This window comes from Bos taurus, chromosome 3, assembly GCF_002263795.3.
Source record: "Bos taurus isolate L1 Dominette 01449 registration number 42190680 breed Hereford chromosome 3, ARS-UCD2.0, whole genome shotgun sequence".
NCBI lineage: Eukaryota > Metazoa > Chordata > Mammalia > Artiodactyla > Bovidae > Bos > Bos taurus.
In genome coordinates, this window is record NC_037330.1 from 113884374 (window position 1) to 113901384 (window position 17011).

A 17011-nucleotide genomic window follows, 5' to 3' on the forward strand; every position below is an offset into this window, starting at 1 on the left:
TATTTGTGAAATCTGATTAAGCAAATACTGTTGGGTCAAACTAATTTATACTGCCCTAGGCAATGGTATTCCTCAGCCAATTAGCTGGATGATTAATAACTATAACACGTAATTGAATCCGAAGTCCCTCTTCACCGTTCCCCAAACAGATGAGGTTTCATTGTTTATTGTTATTGATGGAAAAAATTGAGCTACCTTGGCTAAATAAAAGAGGCTACAGATGGCATTGCCCTTTAACTACACAAAGTAGCCTGTTATATATGTTCACTGCATGCCAATTGTTCTCTTTCATATTTGGTGGAGAAACATTTATTAAAAACATTAAAGTAAACATCAACAAAGTAGCAATTTATACTTAACAGTAAAATTTGGTTTGGAGCACAGTCAGGATCCTGGGTCTGCTTGGGGCTTAGTAGAAATGTATTTGAGGCTAACATATGTACTTCTAGAACTTTCAAAGATACACTGAGTGAAAGAAAGATTAGGACATGATTATCAAGCAGCTGCAAAATCAAAATGATTAGATTTGCTAGAGCATACAATATAAAGAAAAAAATATATGTAACAAATGTAAACCAGGATTGTCTTCATGGTTAAATGTTAACAATTTTTCTGAGAGAGCTTTGGACTTAACCGGTTTAGCAGTTAATTATTGATACTCAGAAGAAAGACTTGTTTGAACAAAGAATCCAGAGTCACTCATTCAAAACAGAAGCATTGATAGGAATTGCATTAGCAGTGCTGGAGCTGCTCAAGTAGGGCGGCCTGGTGACCCCAGCCAAGGTCAAAGGGGAAAACTGTGTCCACAGCATTTGGTGCCAAACACCACCGGGAGTGGCCCTTACAGAGCGAATCAGAGACACCTCTCTATGCCAGACTATTTGGACAGACACTTGAGAAGACCATGATGTTTCTTGCTGAGGAGAGGAGACTCTGAATGCAAAGCAAACGTTGCTGTTAGAAGCAACGCCAGCCCACCAGCCATAGACCACGTGGGGATCGGAGGAGAGGAACGTTGGTCCAGGTGCTGAGGTTTGTTCCTAATCTGGTTGTTCCATGTGTGGATATTACTGACCTTCAGTTATACTGGGCAAAGAACTCTGCGTTCAGTAGGGGTACTTGTGTGTGTGTATAATATCATATATATACACACATACATATTTATGCTAGATAGGCACAGATACTCATCTGTGATAAAATTCATTTGGAAAAATTCTTTATCTGAGTTGAGCCAAGAGACACAGAGATTGCCCACTTGGAGTTCAGAAGACCAAACGGGATGGGGTGCGGGGCACACTTACCCGCACCTGGTGCAGGCTGGGGTCTGGGCAGAGGAATCTCATGACCCCTGAGATGCCTGCACTTCAGTGATGGAGAGGACAGTCTGCGTTCCCATCAAGGTGAGGATCCGGTTCTCTGTGACCTGGTTTCCTGGAATAACTGCTCTTCGGTAGAGTCCTGGTCACGTCCTGTGAGACTGGGGGCTTCTCTATGATACTGTGGGGCTGTGTGGCTTAGATTGGCTGCCCTCATGGGTTTCTTTGTCATTGACTCAATGTCCCAGCAATCTTGATGTGATACCCCTGCATTCCGCCCTGCTGAAACTTGAATGAAATGTCACTTCTCTCTGGTCTCACATGTGTTAGTTGCTCAGCCGTGTCCAACTCTTTGTGACCCCATGGACTGTAGCCCACCAGGCTCCTCTGTCCATGGGCTTCTCCAGGCAAGAATACTGAAGTGGTTTGCCATTTCCTTCTCCACTTGGGTCACATTAAGGTGATTAATCTGACCTGTTGACACACACCTAGGGATGGATACAGCCTCTGCAGTCAGCAGGACCTAGGTTCAAATCCCTGCTCCTCCACTTGTAGGCTGGAGAGCCCAGAATCTTAGTTTCATTGGTGGTAAAGATGCAAATAATAGCAATGCCAACACCATAGAGTCTTGCATGGATTCAGTGAGATGCTCCTGTGTGAAACGTGTAACACTGTGTCTAGCACGTAAAGCGTTGCCATTGTTATCCTGCAGTGAGTCTATGGGTCACTGGGGAAGAAAACAGAGAAGGTCCATTACCTCCCTGAGCTCAGAACATTCTGACATCAATTTTGAAAAATCGGTCAATAAACCAAATATCTGTTGAGCTCAGCATGCGCCAAGCATGATTCAAGAAGTTGGGCCAGATAGTCAGCACTCTGCTTTCTAAAAGCTTGCATGCTAATACAGAAGAGAAAAGGAAAGAAAATAGAAAAAGACGTAAGGGAAAGGAAGAGAAATTTAATCTATGTAGAGGTACCAATTCTTGGGCACTGTGCCAAGAATATTTTCTGCAAATATGCTCTATTAACCAAGCAACTTATGGTTTATCTGGTGGCTCAGACGGTAAAGAATCTGCCTGAAGTGCAGAGACCTGGGTTCTATTCCTGGGTAGGGAAGATCCCTTGGAGAAGGAAATGGTAACCCACTTCAGTATTCTTGTCTGGAGAATCCCATGGACAGAGGAACCTGGCAGGCTACAGTCCATGTGGTCACAAAGAAGCAGACAGAACTTAGCGACTGAACACAGCACACTCAACCAAGTAGCTTAGGTTCCAATTTGTCAGAAATCATCAGCTTGTGAGGGTCTGTGAGATTTCTCACCATTGCAGCTGGACACACGGAGGCAGTGTCTTCAGACCCTGACCAGGTAAGGGGGAGGACCAGGAAAGGTTCACTGTGTTTGAAAAACAATCTAACACCCACAAGAGTTGTTCAACTGCAGGAAGTTCTGACTGCCTTCAGCTAGGAGGGTTGGTGTAAGGATGTCTCTCAACGGGGAAGAGAGAGCTTGAGCAAGGAGACAGCAGCTCTGAGGTCTCTCTCTGCCCAAGGCTTGCTGGGGCACGTCGTAAGGAGTGTGTGTGGGAGGCGCCTCCTGACAAGAAGGGTACCTGGCCCTGGCCAAGCACACTCACTGTGGGGATCTCAGTGACTCACTTGCAGGTCCCGTGAGTCATAGGATGTGAAACAGAGGGGAGATGGAGGGCAGGGGTCTGGAGAGGCAGAGGGCGGGAGCAGAGAGAGAGGGGGTTACATTTTTTCTTTCCATTTTCATCAGGCAACTTTCCAGTGACCGGGATGGGGTACCAAGCGGCTTTCCCTAGAGCTCTGAAGGCACTGAGATGGAAATTCACACGACAATGCTCATTTCAGCCTGTCATTTGTAATTTGTGGTAAGTGGTCTGGGTCGTTGATTCACGGCAAAAAGTGTCTACATATCAGGGAAGTTGTAGTTTCCAGCAAAAGGAAAGGCGCTGTTTGGCAAAAACTTCATGCTCTTCAGAAAGATGTAATTCACCCAGAACCGTCCTTACCAGCAGGCAGGGCAACGTGTCGAAACAAGCCCTGGGCTCGGAGTCCGAACACGCAGAGGTTAGACCTGCCTCAAAGCTTTATCTGGAACAGGAGCAAGTCGAACATCCCTTCCCTTCTGGAAATACCCTGGGGACCAGCTGACAGAGGTTCTCTGAGATCCGCAGGGCACAATAGGAGGGGGAAGGGACCACCATGTCTGAGATGTTGTAACCTCCGCTGCTGGCGCTTTGGTAGGAGCACCTGAGTAGCTCCATAACAGGGACCCCAACACCATGGCTATTAGGGGCTGACTCAGTGTTAGGGATTAATTTATGTCCCAAATGATAGGTTCAGATAAAAAGGTAAACCTGGGCCTTTTGATCACAATAAAAATGAATACATTTGACTGCTAATTACATCTTCTGCATTACGTAAGGTGCTGGGCTGTGTTCTCTGGGGGAGCAGAAACAGGTCCGGTGGTCAAGGAACTCAGGACTTTGTAAGGACTGTAATTTACACCTACAAATGTCTATAACAAAGCAGTGTGACCCAGTTCACTCAGGGCATCACAATTAGGCGATAAAAACTATCACGAGAGGGGTACCTCTAAGTTGTGAGATCTCTGCCTTTGCAACTTCCTCCCACTTGGCTCCGGTAGCCTCCTGCGTTCAGGAAACATGGCCCCTGGTCTCCTTGGGGAGATCCACCACCATTCTTCTCTCCCAATGGGGTCCCAGGGATGTCTCCACTGCAGCTCTGCTCCCAGTGCCCTTGAAGACACCTCCATAGAGCACTGCCCTCCTTGGGTAGTCAGATCATCATTTCCTATGGGAAACACTTCCTCCTCTACTACAACCAGCTCACTGCCATGTGACTACCCATTTATATTCCTGATTCATTCCACTGGCCTCTTTGATTAGTCTGTGGGTGGGCACAGGGGTTCTCCCCAAGCCCAATCCACCTTTGCAGGTACTGAGGTGTGCTCCGGGTAACCAAGTTGGGATGACAGTAGGCAATGCCAATGATGGCCAGGACTATGGCTGCTTAAGGGTGAACCCACTGCACATGAAGGGAACAAGCTCAGAGCAGAGAAGGAAGAGGTAGGGAGCAAAGTCACACCTGAGGGTGTCATCTCCACCCTGGGATCTGGGTTCCCAGAGGCCAACTCTGCCCTGGCCTTCCGGGATGTCAGTCAGGTCAGTTCAGTCACTCAATCGTGTCCGACTCTTTGTGACCCCATGGACTGTAGCACACCAGGCTTTCCTGTCCATCACCAACTCCTGGAGCTTGCTCAAACTCATGTCCATTGAGTTGGTGATGCCATCTGATCATCTCATCCTCTGTCGTCTCCTTCTCCTCCTGCCTTCAATCTTTCCAGGATGTGTGAGCCAATACATCCTCCTTCCTGACTTAGGTGGCTTCAAGTTCACATTCTTCCATTTGCCAACGTGGTCCCTGCTGCCGTCAGATGGCCTGGACATCCTCCCTGGAGCTGCCAACACTGATGTCCAGGCCTCTGAGATCTTATGCAGTCCCTGGGGCTGGTCTTCCCCCACAAGGTCAACCCCAGTGCTGATATCTGTATGGATTCTGGTGCCTAGATGGCTACTGTCTTCAAGTTCATTGTCACTGACCTCCTGCTGGCCTTGGTTTTGTTCCCTCAGGATGAGTTCTTGTCAAGAGGTGCATGGTCTCCCAGGTAAATTGATTCCTGAAAATTTCATCCCGGGCATCCTACAGACTTTCCAGGCTTGGCTGAGTTCCAAATGAAGTGATTTAGGCTCAAGATGGGGATCCTGGTGTTGAAAGAGGACACAAAGTAAGGGTGATGGCAGTTAGAGGAGAATGAAGGTAATTTCTGTGTATGGGAATCCAGATCGTGCTTCGTGGAGGAAGTGGCTTTTGCAATAAATTTGAAGGAAAGAGAGGATCCGACATTTAAGGCATCAACAAAGGAAGTGAGGGCAATATTCTAGCCCCCTAGAGAAAGAGTGTGATGGAAGATCCAGAAGTGTTACCTACAGCTCTGCAGCAGAAGCCCTGGAAAGCCACTGGGAGGGTTTGGTTGTGTTGCACGGGCAATGGAGAGCTATCAGAGGCCTTAGGGGAGGATGAGACTATCAGAGCTCTGTTTTGAGCAGGTGTGTGGGGTTTCTGGTTGCAACTTGACCTGAGTCTACTTCCAGCTGGACTCCTTTCCTCCCATTGCTGGTCTGTGCATCCCAAGCCAGCCAGCTCAGCCCAAGCCAAGTCCAGAGAGCAGCCCAGCAGAGACAATTTACACATGGGAACTCAACATTGTTCCACTTCCTCCTGTAGCACCGGCTGGATCCAGAACACGAGTCAACTTTGGTTGGGTGATGGGGATGGGCAGATGTAGAGGAGAGGGGCCCAGAGCTGGCATGTTTCTTTTTTTTTAGTTGGAGGACAATTGCTTTACAAGGTTGTGGTGGTCCCTGCCATATATCAATGTGAATCAGTTATAATTATATGTATATATGTATATGTATGTATGTATATCCCTTCCCTCTTAAGCCACCCTCCCCTACCATTCCATCCCTCTAATTCATCGCAGAGCACCAGGCTGGGATCCCTGTGTTATACAGCAGCTTCCTGCTAGTTATCCATTTCACCCACTGTGTGTTTAGTCGCTCAGTTCTGTCCAACTCTCATAGGGTATATATGGGCTTCCTTGATGGCTCAGCAGTAAAGAATCCGCTTGCAATGCAAGAGATGCATGGTCGATTGTTGGGTCAGGAAGATCCCCTGGAGAAGGAAATGACAATCCACTCCAGTATTCTTGCTTGGGAAATCCCATGGACAATGGGGCCTGGAGGGCTACAGTCCCTGGGGTCACAAGAGCTGGACACGACTTAGCAACCAAGCCAACCAACCAGTGTGCGCATGTCAATGCTACTTTCTCAGCTTGCCCCAGCCTCTTCTTTCCCGGCTATGTCCACAAGCCCATTCTCTACCTCTGAGCCTCTCTGGAGGCAGCCAAGGCAACATGCTCAGAATGACCATGCATTTGAAAGGAGCCACCAGGGACAGTACTCAATATTCCTACCCTCAGGGCCCGACTCTACTGGCGTCTCTTCCCACTTCTATGCTATCCGTCAATGTTCCCTTCACTGGCTCTTCCCAATCAGCATTTACATGTGCTTAGTTCTTTCTAGTCTCAAGGAGACTCCCCTCCTGACTGCACACTCCTCTCCATCTGCTTCCTCCATGCTCCTTCCCTTTCTGTCTTAAAAGGGTCATCTATACCCATTGACTCTACTTCCTCACCATCCTATTATTTAGAAAATGGTCATAAGAATACTACATATCAAAATAATGTAATTCAGCCAAAGTCATCCCTAGAGATAAATTCATCGCCTTCCACATGTTGATTAATTTAAAAATGCATTAAACACTACACGTGCAATTTAAGAAGTGAGAGGCTGGTAAAAGCAGAACAGAGAGGTTAATATAGAAAATAGAAAAGTAGAATTGGGGAATGTCTCTAAATGGTGCTTCTTTAAAAACAATCAAGAGTAGAAAAACCATTATTCATTCTAACAGAGAATAAATGAAAGAAGAATATTTGGTGGTTATTAAGTTTTCTTGTCATTCTATTTTTTAAATTAATTTGTTTTTGATGCTAATTACTTTACAATATTGTATTGGTTTTGCCATACATTGACATGAACACATACATGTGTTCCCCATCCTGAACCCCCCTCCCACCTCCCTCCCCATCCCATCCCTCTGGGTCATCCCAGTGCACAAGCCCTGAGCACCCTGTATCATACATCGAACCTGGACTAGCAATCCATTTCACATATGGTAATATACATGTTTCAATGCCATTCTCTCAAATCATCTCTCCCTCACCCTCTCCCACAGAGTCCAAAAGACTGTTCTATACATCTGTGTCTCTTTTGCTGTCTCATATACAGGGTTATTGTTACCATCTTTCTAAATTCCATATATATGCATTAGTATACTGTATTGGTATTTTTCTTTCTGGCTTACTTCACTCTGTATAATCAGCTCCAGTTTCATCCACCTCATTAGAACTGATTCAAATGTATTCTTTTTAATGGCTGAGTAATATTCCATTGTGTATATGTACCACAGCTTTTTTATCCATTAGTCTGCTGATGGACATCTAGGTTGCTTCCATGTCCTGGCTATTATAAACAGTGCTGTGATGAACATTGGGGTACATGTGTCTCTTTCAATTCTGGTTTCCTCAGTGTGTATGCCCAGCAGTGGGATTGCTGGGTCGTATGTCAGTTCTATTTCCAGAATAAATGAAAGAAGAATATATGGTGGTTTTAAGCTTTCTTGTCATTCTTAATTGTTTTATAAAGTATTACTTAAGTCTTGCATGATACTACTTCATCAGGAATGCAATGTTTATTTTTAAAACTTATTCATTCATTCTTTCTGTCCAAGAACAAAGAGAGAATGGGGCTTGCACAAAGTTGGAGCTTGGAAATCAAGATTTCAAGCAAAGGAGCACCTCCAACTACTATAGAGGGTGTCTCTGTGTGTAGTTGCTCAGGCGTGTTCGACTCTGTCCATGGGAGTCTCCAGGCAAGACTCTGGAGTGGGTTGCCATGCCCTCCTCCAGAGGATCTTCTCAATCCAGGGATCGAACACAGGTCTCCCACATTGCAAGTGGATTCTTTAACATCTGAGCCACCAGGGAAGTCCAAGAATACTGGAGTGGGTAGCCTATCCCTTCTCCAGGGGAATCTTCCTGACCCAGGAATCGAACCAGGGTCTCCTCCATTGCAGGTGAATTCTTTACCAGCTGAGCTATCAGAGAAGCCAACTATAGAGGGTAGTCAGCCTTAAATAAGACTTTGCTTGAATGAGATGAGCACAGGTAGACAGTCTGCCTGTGCAGGGTGACCCGCTCTGTGGTGTCAGAGACATAGGCATCTACCAACCCCTTAGAGCAAGCGGAGGTACTCAAATCGTAGCTCTCCCTAAGAGCCTAGAACGGGGCTAGAGTCCCAGGGAAAGTCTTTTCATCAAGAGGAAGACTAGGAAGACTAGGAATGTAATATTTAAATAAAATCTGCAAAATTATTTTCTAAAGAACACAAATTTAAACCTCAGTTAAGAGTATATAAGAATACCCATTTGTACAAGGTTTTACCACTACTGGCTATTATCAGTTTTTATTTTTTTTCTAAATATAAGGTAGAAAAATAGTTCCTTCCTGAGTTTTCAATTTTCGTTTTCCTCATTAGCAGACTTGAGCATCTTTTTCTAATGTGTTACGTCTCTGTACAATGTCTGTTAATTATTTGTTCGTATTCTTTTGGTTGAGATGTTTATCTTTGTCTAATAGGAAATCTTTACCTATTGAACACATTTGTTCTTCAGTTCAGTCGCTGAATCGTGTCTGACTCTTTGCAACCCCATGAACCACAGCATGCCAGGCCTCCCTGTCCATCACCAACTCCCAGAGTCCATCCAAACCTATGTCCATAGAGTCAATGATGCCATCCAACCATTTCATCCTCTGTCGTCCCTTTCTCCTCCTGCCCCCCATCTTTCCCAGCATCAGAGTCTTTTCCAGTGAGTCAGCTCTTCGCATCAGGTGGCCAAAGTATTGGAGTTTCAGCTTCAACATCAGTCCTTCCAATGAACACCCAGACTGATCTCCTTTAGGATGGACTGGGTGGATCTCCTTGCAGTCCAAGGGACTCTCAAGAGTCTTTTCCAACACTACAGTTCAAAAGTATCGATTCTTTTGCACTCAGCTTTCTTTATAGTCCAACTCTCATATCCATACATGACCACTGGAAAAACCATAGCCTTGACTAGACGAACCTTTGTTGGCAAAGTAATGTCTCTGCTTTTGAATATGCTATCTAGGTTGGTCATCACTTTCCTTGCAAGAAGTAAGTGTCTTTTAATTTCATGGCTGCAGTCACCATCTGCAGTGATTTTGGAGCCCAGAAAAATAAATCTGACACTGTTTCCACTGTTTCCCCATCTATTTCCCATGAAGTGATGGGACTGGATGCCATGATCTTCGTTTTCTGAATGTTGAGCTTTAAGCCAACTTTTTCACTCTCCACTTTCACTTTCATCAAGAGGCTTTTGAGTTCCTCTTCACTTTCTGCCATAAGGGTGGTGTCATCTGCATATCTGAGGTTATTGATATTTCTCCCAGCAATCTTGATTCCAGTTTGTGTTTCTTCCAGTCCAGCGTTTCTCATAATGTACTCTGCATATGAGTTAAATAAACAGGGTGACAGTATACAGCCTTGACGAACTCCTTTTCCTATTTGGAACCAGTCTGTTGTTCCATGTCCAGTTCTAACTGTTGCTTCCTGACCTTCATACAGGTTTCTCAAGAGGCACATCAGGTGGTCTGGTATTCCCATCTCTTTCAGAATTTTCCACAGTTGATTGTGATCCACAAGTCAAAGGCTGTAGCATTGTTAATAAAGCAGAAATATTGCATTTGCTATTAAATATGCTAAATGATCAGTTTGTCATTTGCCTTTCACTTTGTATGTTTGTGTGTGTGATATGCACAGCATTAATTTTCGTGAAATCAAGTATGTCCATATTATTATGTGTGGTTTATAAGCTTTCTCCTTGTAAAGGCTGGCTTTCCACCCTGTTCCCATCTCCACCCCTCACTCCTCCTTGGTTAGGAAAATAAATCTTTTATATTTTCTGGTAATATTTAAATAGTTGTTATGTCATTTGGATCTCTAATCCACATGGAAATTACTTTGTATGCTGTCTGAGGAATATATCAAGTATATTTTTGCAAATATATGGTTAATTACAATGATATTTATTTGAATTTATACTTCCATTAGCATTTAGAAAATCTACATTTTCTTGATATTAAATTTCTCTATATTAGATTTTTTATTTATTCTCTTCCATTTAATGTCTATTCTTAGGGTATCAACAACACCGTTTTGAATAGGCTAATGGAATACCATACGCTTTGACTCCATAATGACACTGCAGAGCATCCATACTATGGAAATAATAGCACAAATAATGTTCCAGGATGTTCGGTTTGTATTGCTAGAAAATAATTGGGGAAAATAGGGGAAAAGCTGGAAAAACACTTTCATTTGTAGCAAAATAGAATGATGGAATAAATCACTGTAGATTTGAATAGAGGAACTCTAAGAAGCCATTTGGAGAAGGCAATGGCAACCCATTCCAGTACTCTTGCCTGGAAAATCCCAAGGGCGGAGGAGCCTCGTAGGCTGCAGTCCATGGGATCGCTAAGAGTCGGACACGACTGAAGCGACTTAGCATCAGCAGCAGCAGCAGGAAGCCATTAAAAATGAGGTAGTTATACATACTAATCTAGAAATATGTCCATGAGAGTTTTGTTTAAAAAATTATATTTGTATAATAAGAGTTGACACACACACACGCGTGCACACACACACACACTGTTTTATATGAATGTGTCTGCCAATGAATATAAATAGCTCTAAATGAATTAGGAGGAATTCAGGAAGGCTACCCTGGTAAAGAATAGCTACGTACTAGATGACAGGCTGGAGGAGCTGAGTGATTTTTCTTATATTTCTTACCTTCTATAACTAAATATGAAAGCAAGAATGGGTAAAATTGGTGATCTTCAAAATAAAAGAATAAACCAGAAGTAGATGAAGATGGGGTCAGGCTGGGTGAAGAGAGCCTAAAGGGTAAATGCTGCTAAACCTTATGACAGTCGTGGGGGCCACCATCCCTCTTCCCACCCATCAGAGGTGTAGCACTCACAACCCTCACCACCCTGGGCTCCCAGGAACCAAGTGTGGCTTCCCAAGTTGGCCTGGAATATGAGCCACTACAGACCCTCAGTCACAGCCGCGTCCAGAAGGGCCTCAGCCTGTGATCAGGAGAATGGAGGGACCACACCCATGGGCAGGGGCACGGGGAACGGGCAGCACGTGAAACAGGACCTGTTCCCTCCTTAAGCTGCACGCGCACAGCCCCGCCGCCCAAGGTCCCGAAGCTTCCTTCCAGCTCCTGCTTTCAAGTCTCCGAGCATCCTGAACTCTAAGCAGAAGCAGATTTGGATTGTTGGTGAATGTCAGCAATTCTGGGCCTAAAAACCACACATATTTTCTTGGAGGAATTCAAAAACAGTGAACATTTTAAAAGAATCCTTTTCTTATATGCTTTCATGTCACATATTATCACATGAAAAACCTAGAGTTTTCAACAACAGAAGGTTCTTTCTTGGAATTTTTTTTTCCCTCTCAAAAACTATCTTTAAATATCTCATAGCAGCACAAAAACAGAAGAGTAAACCCACACGCTCAGCAATTATGGCTTTCCATCTTCTGGAAGAAAATGGAAGAAAGTGAAAATAAAACAATAGATGAAACTGTGTCTTCCCAGTAGAGCCCAGATGAGAGGTGTTGAGTGTTATCGTCATAGCAGTGAACCTTTTGCTTCTCAAAGAATCAGACTTGCAGGCTGTCTTATGAGCAGGGAGCACTGCTAGGTCAGGGATTCTGTCTGTTCAGGCACCACTGTTACCCCAGCTTCCCTGGAGGCTCTGACTATAAAGACTCTGCCTGCAATGCAGGAGACTCAGGTTCAATCCCTGGGTCGGGATGATCCCCTGGAGAAGGGAATGGCTATGCACTCTAGTATTCTTACCTGGAAAATCCCAGGGACAATTCCATGGACAGAGGAGCCTGGTGGGCTACAGTCCATGGGATCATAGAGTTGGACACGACCGAGAGGCTAACACTGTGCCCCAGCATCCAGGTTGAGTCTCTGATCATGACAGAGTTCAATCTCTTCAGTGTATTTATGTATCTTTGATTCTTTCACAATAAGAATGTATTCATGTATTGCACAGAGAAGGAAATGGCAACCCACTCCAGTGTTCTTGCCTGGAGAATCCCAGGGACGGGGGAGCCTGGTGGGCTGCTGTCTATGGGGTCACACAGAGTTGGACACAATTGAAGTGACTTAGCAGCAGCAGCAGCAGCAGCATGTATTGCATGCGTGTATGCTCAGTTATGTCCAACTTTTTGCAACCCTATGGACTGTATCCCGTCAGGCTCCTCCCTCCATGGGGATTCTCCAGGCAAGAAAACTGGAGTGGGTTCCATGCCCTCCTCCAAGTGATCTCCCCGACCCAGGGATTGAACCTGAGTCTCCTGCATCTCCTGTATTGCAGGTGGATTCTTCATGCACTGAGACACCTGGGAAGCCCATTCATGTATTACTCATGTATAATTTTAAAAACTAGTTTCTTCCCCCCAAATCAAAATCTATTTTCAACACACCCAGGCCAGCTGGGCTGTTTGACATTGATGGGTGAAACACATTGTCACCCCAAGGTCAAATATACATTGGCCCTAGTAAACAGTGGTTGATTATGTAAGGGGTTAAAGAGATGGTAATTACATTAGCAGAGGAGATTGAATTATGCCTCTAGACAGGTTACAAATACAGCTACTGAAATTTAATACAGAGCCCTTCCAGGCCCCAGCGGCCTCTGCTCTGTGTGATCAAAGATCCCTACATGGTTGGTGCCATGTGCCTGAGAAATGAAGGAACGGTGAGTAAACAGGGACTCTGGGGGTAAACCCCAGAAAAGAGCAACTATCAGAGAAATTGTATGGTTAATTAGCCTAAGGAGAATCAGACTTTTTTTTTCCCAAGGTGCTTTGCCTGAATCTCATGTTCAAAACTTCAGTGCTTACAAAACTACTGTTACCTTTGTGAAGCCATCCAGAGCACCAGGTGTAGACTATATCTATTATTCCCCTCGCCTTTTTTATGGTTAAGTTATGCTGTTTCATTTCCATAGCATGATGACAGCAATTCAGAGTAGTGCTGAGGTCTTCTACTCACTCAGTTATGACAGTTTACCAGTTTTATTTTTCTTAATTTTCACATTAAGTTGCATGCTTAGTCGCTTCAGTCATGTCCAACTCTCTGCGACCCTACAGACCATGGCCTGCCAGGCTCCTCTGCCTATGGGATTCTCCAGGCAAGAATACTGGAGTGGGTTGTCCCTTCCTTCTCCATCCACATTAAGTTATTAATCACATAAATATATTTTATGATGTAGCTTAGCCATGGATTTTATCTGAATATAAAATGATTTGGGGACTTCCTTGGTGGCGCAGTGGATAAGAATCTGCCTGCCAATGCAGAGGACATGGGCTCGGTCCCTGATCCAGGAAGATTCCACTTGTCTCAGAGCAACTAAGCCCATGTGCCACAGCTACCAAAGCCCACATGCTATAACTTCCACCGAAGCCCAGGGGTCTAGAGTTTGTTCTCCAAAACAAGGGAAGCCACCACAATGAGAAGCCCACGAACTACAAGGAAGGTAGCCCCTTCTTGCCGCAACGAGAGAAAGCCCTCTTGCACCAATGAAGATCTAGTGCTACCAAAAATAATAACTAACTAAATAAAATGACTTTGGGTCCTGCTTTGTGTTTATTTCCTAAAATTGTCTGATATTAATCTTGCCATACTTATATACATATTTTTAAATTGCTGTTATTGTTGTTTTTGCCCAGAATTTATTTTATATTTAATCATCTATTTCTCTTGCATAGATTTCTTGTAGAAATCTAGTTAATGAATTTTTCAACATATAATACAGACCGTGCTTTTTGATAAGAGATCCAAAACACTTTTATTGGCATAGTATTTTGCTACATCTTATATATCTTCTTGTTTCACCCTCTCATTTCTTTCTCTCTTTTGTTATAAACACTGGCTTTTATTTCCTTTCACTTCTTGAGAAATTGGAGGTTTAAAATCTGAGTTCAGCTTTTACTAGTTTTTATGCTACAATTTCTCGAAAAGTCTTGAACCTATGTTTAATTATTTTCATGCTAAAAAAAAATTAAGTGTGTTTTACTTTTTATTGGAGATGAAGATTACCAATTGATTTATTATTCCAACATCATCCAATCTTCTGCAATTTTATCAGAGATTGTAAACCATATCACATCATTATTTTCATTATTAGTTTTCATATTAGTTTCATTTATTATTATTTGTTATGATTTCAAATTCATGTGCAAATTTAAAAGAATTATTGTGATTATTTGTAGGTTTAACTAATTTAAATCCTTATCACCTACTCAATTTCTTTCAACAAAACTTAGTCATTCTTAAATATGGTTCTGTATATGAAATCTCAAGAATATTTATAAATTATTATGTTAGAAGGAGTTATGATCTTGTATTACAAGGGAAATTATGCATTAAAAATGTTCTTCAGCTTCTTGCTTGCAAATATTAATTACAAATCCTTTAAATAAAAAATTGCTAGGGGCTACATTTTATTGCTTTTTTCAAAGCAAATTAATTTTCTTAGATTGAACTTCTAAAGAAGTTTGTGTTCAATCTGGTTTTTAATTCTTTGAAGGTAACACATTACACATTTGGAGTTATTTTTTATCTTCTGGAAAAATTATTTTTATAGAGTCTGACTGTTTTAAAAATGTAATTCAGGAGATTCACTGGCGGTCCAGTGCTTAGGACTCCATGCTTTCACTGCAGAGGGCATGGGTTCAGTCCCTGGGGGTGGGGGACTAAGATCCCAAGAGCTGCACAGCTCAGCCAAACAGGGGAAATGTAATTCAGATCAGGGTCAGGTATGGCCAGATTTTAATTATGTTTGCTAAGAGTTTGGCCACATTTTTTTTTTACACTGCAGTCTCCATTTCCCTGCAGAAGGAAATGGTAACCCACTCCAGTATTCTTGCCTGGAAAATCCCATGGACAGAGGAGGAGCCTGGCAGGCTACAGTCCATGGGGTCACAAAGAGTCGGACATAATTGAGCGATCGAGCACTTAGTAGGTATGAAAGTTGCTTTTTTCAAAATTCTTTCCTATGTTCAGATAATGTTTCTGCATTATTTTCCCTTTTGGGAGAATATTGTTAGATGGTTGGATTTATTTTTCCATTAAATTCTCTCACATTTGTTATCTATCATCTTTTAACTTCTTTATCCCTTATTCTATGTTCTGAGGCTATTTCTCAAGATTTTGCTCCATGTGAATAGATACGATTTTTTTATAGGGAAATCTGCTCATTGTCTTTGAAGTACATTTTTGTTTAGCTACCAAGCTTTGATTCACATGCAGGTCCAATACCTATCTTTTTATCATCATTGTACTGGATTAACGTAAAAGTCAAATTTTCTTTAAATTTCTTTTAAATTAACATATGTATGCTAAGAGGATGCCCTTTTCTTTGAGAGCTTTGCAGGTGCTACATAGTCACTCTGACTCAGCTTTATCAGGGGCCCCCGATTAAATCACTCCCCACATTCATACCTGCAGGCGAACTACAGAATGGCGGGACCAGACACTCCTGGTCTATTGTCACAGCCCCGTTATAAATGATGTAGTAATTGCAGAGCTCTCAGTTTCGTGTTTTACAATTAATACTTACAGTGCAGGTTTCACAGGCTGTGTTTCCTCCAGCTATTTGTGCTTCTATTTTCGCCTGTGCGCATGAAGAGGACACTGAAATGCAGATGGGGAAATACTTACATGACCTCTACCTGCGCTCACAGCTCCCGTGAAGGAGGCTGGCGCACTGTTCAGTTCTTCCTGCTCTTTCCTCCTTTACTCAGAAAGCACTTTTCTGTTGTCCAAGCACTAGAAACATCTTGCTGTCCCCAACTGCTATATCGAGGGTTAAAACCCTTTGCCCTTCGGCACTGATTCCAGAGAAATGAAAATGTAACTGAATATTCATGAGGGTGAGATGGTTGGATGGCATCACCAATTCAGTGGTCATGAGTTTGAGCAAACTCTGGGAGACAGTGAAGGACAGGGAGGCCTGGCGTGCTGCAGTCTATGGGGTCGCAGTCAGACACGACTTAGTGATGGAACAACAGCAGCTGCACATGAGTGTCCACAGCAGCTTTATTCAAAATAGCAAGAAACCACACAACCCAAATGCCCTTCAAAGAGCAGATGATTAAACACCCCAAGACACCCACACAGTGAAACACTGCTCAGCCATGGAAAGGAAAGAACAACAGATACACTGGACTTCTCAAGAGGCTCGGATGGTAAAGAGTCCACTTGCTGAGATGAGGGTTCAATCCCTGGGTCGGGAAGATCCCCTGGAGAAGGGAATGTCAAACTCGCTCCAGTATTCTTGCCTGGAGAATTCCATGCACAGAGTAGTCTGGCAGGCTGCAGTCATGGGGTCGTAAGAGTTGGACACACACGACTGAGTAACGGAACAACAATTGATACGTTAACAACCTGGGTAAGTCTCCAGAGAATGTAGCTGAGTATCTTTTTTATGACATAAAATGCTCATTTTGCTTACTTGGTTCTTAGTGGAAGGTTGCTGACCACAGGCCTCCGCGAGGTCACTGACCAGCAAACCCAGGGACAGTACAAATCGCGGCGCTCTCAGCAGCCCTGTCTCAGGAGGTGACCTGGGCTCACATTCAAAACATGCAGGTTCCTTCTTGCTGCTGCCTTGGCCTTGGAACTACGGTAGGGTGAGCGAGGTGCCAGATTTAGGGAGGCAGTCAGTCCCTAGCCCAAGAGTAAGCACCTTCTTAAAAGTGGTGCCCCAGGGGCCTCACTCCCCCTCCCCGGTCCCAGCCCAGTTTGTTAGCACGTGTTCCTGTGCCCAGAGGCACAGTGAAGCCAAACAAGCCGAAACGTC

General features: G+C 43.7%; 1 long non-coding RNA gene across 2 annotated transcripts in view; it reads left to right on the plus strand.

Annotated features, from left to right (window-relative positions):
* Positions 1-717: 717 nt before the first annotated feature.
* LOC101904718 (uncharacterized) overlaps positions 718-17011 on the plus strand; it is a 67530-nt gene continuing 51236 nt past the window's right edge. For both annotated transcript variants that reach the window (XR_805845.4, XR_009494037.1), the window contains exons 1-2: positions 718-1032; positions 3095-3209. This is a non-coding gene — a long non-coding RNA (uncharacterized lncRNA). The remainder of the gene's footprint in view (positions 1033-3094; positions 3210-17011) is intronic.